This window comes from Marmota flaviventris, chromosome 7 (genome assembly GCF_047511675.1).
Source record: "Marmota flaviventris isolate mMarFla1 chromosome 7, mMarFla1.hap1, whole genome shotgun sequence".
Classification (NCBI taxonomy): Eukaryota; Metazoa; Chordata; class Mammalia; order Rodentia; family Sciuridae; genus Marmota; species Marmota flaviventris.
The window spans coordinates 18,871,514-18,877,569 of NC_092504.1; the positions used below are offsets into that span (position 1 = coordinate 18,871,514).

At 54.3% G+C, this 6,056-nt stretch overlaps 1 protein-coding gene across 2 annotated transcripts in view; it reads right to left on the reverse strand.

Annotated features, from left to right (window-relative positions):
• Window positions 1-2,617, reverse strand: part of Ppargc1a (PPARG coactivator 1 alpha) — a 607,642-nt gene extending 605,025 nt beyond the window's left edge. Inside the window, exon 1 of one of the 2 annotated variants that reach the window (XM_027937500.2) lies at window positions 1,977-2,617. The gene's annotated coding sequence lies outside the window, so the exon portion shown is untranslated. The remainder of the gene's footprint in view (window positions 1-1,976) is intronic. The other variant, XM_027937523.2, reaches the window with a different exon arrangement.
• Between the last annotated feature and the right edge of the window lie 3,439 nt (window positions 2,618-6,056).

Genomic DNA, 6,056 nt, shown 5'->3' on the forward strand with positions numbered 1-6,056 from the left:
TCTGGAAAAGGAGCCCAGCGCCGGCTGTGGGCGGCCAGGGCTCTCCGCTGGCCCTATTCGTGCCTCTCCAGGGTCCCCAACCCGAGCGCCAGCCAGACCATCTCGGCAGCTCCGGCAAGTTTCCATTCGCAGCGGGGTTTCCCTCCCCTCCGCCGGCTGGCTCGCCGCGAACCCCTTCTTCACGCAGCAGGGCGGCCTTCCCTCCCCGCAGGGGCCCTACGCCAGGCCACCGACCGGCGCGATTCCCGGGGGCGGCTCAGACGCCCCCACGCGCGGCGGCGGCCCGGCGGGCTGGCCGGAGCTCGCGCCGCCTCTCGCCGCTGCTGCCGCGGCGGCGGGAGCCTCTCCAAGGCTCTCCGGCAGCCCTTATGTATTATTCACTCGGGTGGCCACGGCGCTTTCTGGAGAGCCCACGCCGGAGAGGCGAGGTCTTCACCTGGCAACTACTAGTTTGGCAATTTGTTTCTTGGAAACTTGGGGTGATACCGGGGCGGCGGAAAACATTTGTCGGCTGTTTTGCTTTGGGCTTTAGCTCTCTCTCCCCTTCTCTCTGCTTTCTCTCTGTGTGTGTTTCTCTGTCGCTCTCGCTCTCTCCTCGCTCCCTCTCTCTCTTCTTATTTTTTTATTTTTTTCCATTGCCGCGAGCTCACAGGAGCGCGCTGCGCCCAGGGCCCGGGAGAGAGCGCGCCAGCGCCGGCAAGCGCGGCATGCAGCCTCGTGAGCGGCCCAGGCTGCCGGGCGGGCTCCGGAGAGAGGCGCCGCGGCGGCCGGGCGAGCCGGGCCCAGCCGGGCTCTTTTCCTCGACACCCCCATCCCCCGCGGCGCGCGCTCCACCGGGCCGGGAATCCCCGGCGCCCGGGTCAGCCCACCGAGTTGCTGCTGCCTTTCACCATTGCTCCTCCACCTAGCCTCTGGCCCCAACTTTCTCCAGCCCCGACACGCGCGCGCGCACACACACACGCACACACACACTCCTCCCCTCCTTCGACCCCAGCTCCACTTCCCCATGTAGTTTGGAGATGACAGATGCCTGTAGACTTTCACCAAACAAGCGGTGGGGGCAGCAGACTACAACATTTATTTAATTAAAAGGCATTTTTCCTCTAATTCTCGCTCTGGCTCCCAGAATAGCTTTTTCATCCCTAGACCCTGAGCACATGCCTGTCTCTCCAGGATACCAGTGGCCCGCTGACATCCATCTCCTCCCATGCCCCCCTCCGGCATCTACCCCCATCTTTCCCCAGGTCCCCCATGTCACACCGATACGCACACCTACAGGCCGGCGGCCGGGAGCGTCTAGGGCACGATGCAGCCGGACTGCATTGCACAGTCATCAAAGTTAAGTGTGTGTGTGTTTGTGGGGTGCTTGTGCGCGCCGGGGGAGGCGCGGGGTCAGGAGGAGTGGAGCCTCCACTCGCCTCCCCCCCCCCCACCTCCGCGGGTCAGGGGACGCCTCTACTTGAGATTGCAGCCATTTTAGGGAAAGAGGTGGCTCGGGGCCCGGGGAGGGGGGAGTGGAGGGGGGTAACAGCACGTCGCGGGGGGCTCGCGGCTCCGCAGCCCCTCGGCGCAACTGGAGGGCGGGCAGGCGCCGGGCGCACAGGGGCGCGGCGCCCGCGGCGACTTGGGGAAGGTTGCGCTCGAGTTCCCTGGTTTCTGCCTGGAGTTGTTCGGGGTAACGCGCCAGCTCCTGCCTCTTTCTCCGGTTCCCCCTGGGCTGGGAGGTGGTGGGGGGAGGTGTCGATGGCAGAATGGGCAAGGGAGGGACGCGACAGACCCTGTAGACTGGAGATCTGGCGCTGGGGGAAGGGGGGACACCTCCTCTCGCCGGTTGGCGCTGACCCAGACAGTGCGACCCACTTGGCCCCCCATCCTCCCCACCCCCTCCCGAGCCTCTGCCTCCCCGCCGAGCGCCAAGTGAGCGAGCGGCTGGGGGCACGGGGCGCGACGCCGCCCGGCACCGAGCCACCCCTTACCTGGTTGGAAGGGGTTTCCCAGGAGGAGCCGTAGTTGTAAAAGAAGGAAGAGAAGAAGGTGTCTTCCGACAGCCCGCAGCCCGCCATGCTCTGGATGCAAATAAAATGAGGAAAGAAAAAAAAGCACACACACACACAAAAGCAACCAAAAATGTTCAAAATCAAATTAAACCAATAAGCCAAGAAGAAATTCTCTCGCAAATAAAGAAAAGGAGGGGGAAGGGAATGGCCAAGGGAACGGAAACTCTCGGCTGTGCTCCCTCTCCGGGTGAGGAGGGATGCTCGGGCTGCCGCCGCCGCCGCCGCCGCCGCCGCCGCTGCCGCCTTCTCAAGACGGTACCTAGAGAGGTTCGTCCTGACTTGGGCAGCCGCCGCCGCCGCCTGTGCCGGCTGCGTGTGTGCGCGCGTGTGTGTGCGTGTGCGTGTGTGTGGTGTGTGCGCGCAGAGCGAGAGACCGCAGGGGAAGCAAGAGGGCGAGAGAATGAGCGAGCCGGGATGGAGGGCGCAGAGGCAGAGCGGGCGGGCGGGCGTGTGCGCGCGGGGGTGCGTGCGTATGTGTGTATGTGTGTGTGTGTGTGTGTGTGCGTGTGTGTATGTGTGTGCGCGCGCGCGCCCGTGTGGTTGAGTGTGCGTCTGTTTGGGGAGCTCACCGGAGAGCCGGGGCCGTCACGTGGGCTCCCTGACTCCGCCGGCTGCCGGGGACAGCCTGTACTACAGCCCCGGCCACTAAATCAGCCCGCGCCGCCAGACCTTTGCAGCCCCCGCGGCCAGCCCGAGCTCCTGGCTGTCCCCGCCCGGCTGTACGCTCCCTGGGACGACAGGGGGCGCGGGTGAGGCTTCGGGCAGGTGGGTGGATGGAGAGGGGCAGCCCTAAGCCCGGGAAGGGAAAAGAAGGATGCCCGGGAAGGCTCCCAGGCCCCCGTTACGCCTTGCACCTCTTGGCAAGCCTTCCTCCATCCTGCTTGGAGGCTTTTTTTTTTTTAATTCCTAAAATTGCTTTCCCGTGCACAGACCCTTTTTTCCAGCCACGGGGAAATTATTCTCACACAGTTGCTCTGTCTCCATTTTCTTTCTTTCCCACTCCCTCTTCCCCCAACCACCACCCCGCGCGCTCACACGCAGACACACACACACCCGTGGCCGCCTCCTCTCATCCCAAATGCAAAAACCACTTCCTTTTGCCGGTTGCTGTAGTTAGGCTAAGTCGATGCTGTATCAAACTAGGCTAGGCTGAGAGGACTGGAAAGTGGATTTAGGGGACAATACTGCCCCAGCAGGAAGAAAGGATCCAGTTTGGCGTTCTGTTGATTTAACAGTTTAAAACGAAAAAGGATTTTGTAGCTTCTGTACTAAAACCCAGATCCCTTCAGTCAAAAATTTTTAAGGGAGATATTCTCTTAAGTCCATTATATGTTATAAAAATGTAAATAGATATATAATTTCCTTCTCGGCCCCCATGGTATCTCAGGACCAAACCTTTCTCTTAATAATTGAGTAGCTAAAAGTTGTTTTATTTTCTGCAAAAAACAAAACAAAACAAAACAAAAAAGACATTCTTTACTTGCTTCCCCTGACTCTTTAGATAGATATTTATGGAAAGTAAAATTCATATAAAAACGGGCCTATCTGTGTAAGATGCTCTTCCAAGGACTTGAATCCTCGAAGGACAACTTGAAACAATCCTGAATGGCAGCTTGTGTTATTTTCTTTCTGAATCTTTCCTTCAAACCAATTTTGTTTTTCCAGGAGTTCACACTTCCTCTTGTAAATTCCCCACTTGAGGTCGAAATCCTCTGTGAAATAAACATTTCCACAGCAACCTAGTGATGTCACAAGCATCGGCTGATGATTTCAGGAGGGAAATAAAGGAAAAAGAAAGGATCTCTCCAGAAAGATGCTCCTTCCCCCCCCCCCCCATGCAAACAGCATGGCTCCTGAGTTTCTGAGCAGAAACTCCGAAAACAGATTTCTGGCTAAATACCTGTTTTCTTTTTCTGAGACTGACTTGTTTTTCAATGATATGTCCAATGACCTTTTTTAAAAAATAGGTCACCATCCTGTTTTCCAGATCCAGTGAAAAATGGTGTTACAGATCAGTGGTCCCGAACCCCACCAGCCACTATAGGGAGGAAAGAGATTTTTTTTTTTTTTTCTAAAAAGTGCCGTTGGAGAGAACATTGCAAGATATCATTTAATGTACCAACTTCAGACCCAAATAATGCTCACTGACTTGACTTCAGAAATATGATAGTTTTTAGAAAATATTAGACCCCTGGAAATTCTATTCAGTTATCAAAATTGGTGCTGATCTCAACCAACATTGAATAGAGGGGTGCTCCTCCATGGTCCCATGTTGTTTCCGGTGTCCTCTGGCTGGGAGAAAGAAGGGAAGCCTTCTTCCTGGTGCCCCCATTTCTATCTCCCTGCAGTTCCACCCCTATAAACATCACATGTAAAGAGACTGGAAAATAAAAAATGAGGCCCAACGCCTGGGGTTCCTTGGGCTTCCTGTCTAGATAAAGTCCTTTAGATAATATTTCTGTAGAGCACTATAGAAATGTACTGTTTGCAAAGCGCTTCTCCTATGTGCATGAACCCAAACGAGATGTTTCTGTCCCTGCATCCAATCATTTCTTCCCTGATTTCAGCCCAGGTCCCCTCTCCTCACTTCTGTCTCTGTTGATCCCTCTCCTATTTGTTGAATGAAAATTTATTCATTTAAAAAAAAGATCCTTGGGCTGGGGTTGTGGCTCAGTGGTAGAGTGCTCGCCTTGGCGTGTGAGGCCCTGGGTTCGATCCTCAAGCACCACATAAAAATAAATAAATAAAGGTATTTAAAAAAAAAAAAAAACCGTGAGAAATAATTTTTTTAAAAATCCTGGGAGAAGCCGGACTCTTCATCCCCATCCTACTGACAGGAAAGTAGACTCATGCTAAGTAACCTGGCCCTGGTCCCCCCGCTACAAAGTGGCAGGAATCAAACTCAAGCTACCTCTCCCATCCAGGTCAAAATGCCCCAACATTTCACCATTCGTATATGACCCAGAGGTTCCAAATGGGCATACAAAATGGTCTACAAAAGGATCAGTGGTTCCAAACCTCTCGATGCCCCATACTGATAAGTGCACTTCTGTCCTGGGCCCTGTTAGGCAACGACTATCACTTTTGTCTTGTACATGAAGAAATTGAGACTCAAAGAAAGACCTCCAACTGCCGCTCCTACCTACGGCTTGTAAGAGGCAGAGCTGATTCTTAAACCAAACACTTCTGGCTCAAGATTCTCTTTCCCTGAAAGTTAGTCTCTCCTATTGACAAACACAGGGAAGTGAGAACAGGCCCAGGGCCTGCAGAGGTACCCGGGAGGCGGTGGGAAGGGAACCTGCCTGGCGCATACCCAGGGGAACGTTTGTATAAATGAAGTCTGGCCTCTGGCCATAAGCATTTGGCTCCCCTCAAATCTCCAGCTCATTCTTTTTTAAAACAGGGAAGCCCCAAAGAGGGCTGCCTGAGCACATTTCTGAGAAAATGCCTTCTTCTCTGTCCTGCTAGATGCCCCCTCCCAGGGCAGTCTTGCCACTCCAAAAGAATTCTGCCTTTCTCAGTAGGTTGACTCACCTGGCATTAGCACAGCAACATGGAGGTTTGTTTGCTAGTTCCCAACAACATAAAAACAAGCCATCCTCCCCTGTACCCCCACTGGGGCCAGAACAGATGGAGACGGCCCCTCGGGGAGCACAGAGAGCCGTAAGCTCATTGAGAAAAGATCACTGCAGCCACCTTGCCAACTCCTTGCTGTGCGGTAGGCAGAAGTCTGAAGATGGAAACCCAACACAGAAAGCCTTTCATTTCCAAATCCTCTGTGGTTGGTTCTCCCAAGACAAACCAAACTTTCTTCTGCATGCATTCCTGTGTCACTTTGGCAAGTCACCATTTGTTGGGCTGAAATGCATGTTTTGTTGAATTGATAGTGTCCCATTAATGAGCAATCCATATTTATTCATAAACACTTCCCCCTCCCAAGATATAAGTTCTGCATTAATCTCGTATTAGAAATAACTGGTTAACAGTCCAGATGATGCC